This window comes from Montipora foliosa, chromosome 2 (assembly GCF_036669935.1).
Source record: "Montipora foliosa isolate CH-2021 chromosome 2, ASM3666993v2, whole genome shotgun sequence".
In the NCBI taxonomy this organism is placed as follows: Eukaryota; Metazoa; Cnidaria; class Anthozoa; order Scleractinia; family Acroporidae; genus Montipora; species Montipora foliosa.
In genome coordinates, this window is record NC_090870.1 from 47,181,818 (window position 1) to 47,182,601 (window position 784).

The window sequence follows — 784 nt, forward strand, 5'->3', positions numbered from 1 at the left end:
GAGTAGTAATGTTCCTTCATTAAATTGGTTTAGAAGCTACTTTATTTTATCATAATCCATAAGCCGTTTGTCCCGAGTTCGAGGCACGGTATTTGCCCGGGAGAGTATCCCAAGTTACAGTGAAAGGAGTCTTATCGCGTGGGTTTGTGCAAGAGTCGTGCGTACAGAAAGGGTCCTGCCTCGGCTGGCCCCTCCTTCTCATTCTGCATGCCTATGAACTCTTTCAAATTACTGATCGTTTTCTGCCAAAATTTCATGTTTCTGCCCATGATAAACAATTGTATACTATTTCGTTCAGCCCTACTGAAGAACGAAATGAATACCGTGAAGTCTTTGCAATTAAAGATCAACCTCATTCCCACCGTGAAGTCTTTGCAATTAAAGATCAACCTCATTCCCAGGAACTCATCTTCCGGGCTTATTGTTAGGGATAGGGTTAGAATACAGAACACTGTTGCGGGTAGTTGCAAGTGTAATAAATTAATTTATTATATTGACGGGAGTGCTTTACCTGGAAATAAAACACTCTTAAAATCAATACGACCACTACATCCTAAACCCGAGAGGCGTATTTTTCACATGTAACACAAGTAGTATACTAGTGAGCAACGAATTCACGGCTTTCAAGAAACACTGATGATCAATACCCGGCCATCACTGCTAGCATTCGGTGGCGTTCTCTGAAGAACGAGTCAGAATATAACAGGCGTAATTGTTATGCAAATAAGAGACAGGGTATTTAGCAGTTAAGTTCTTCCATAAGATGCTGGTAAGCACCGATTTA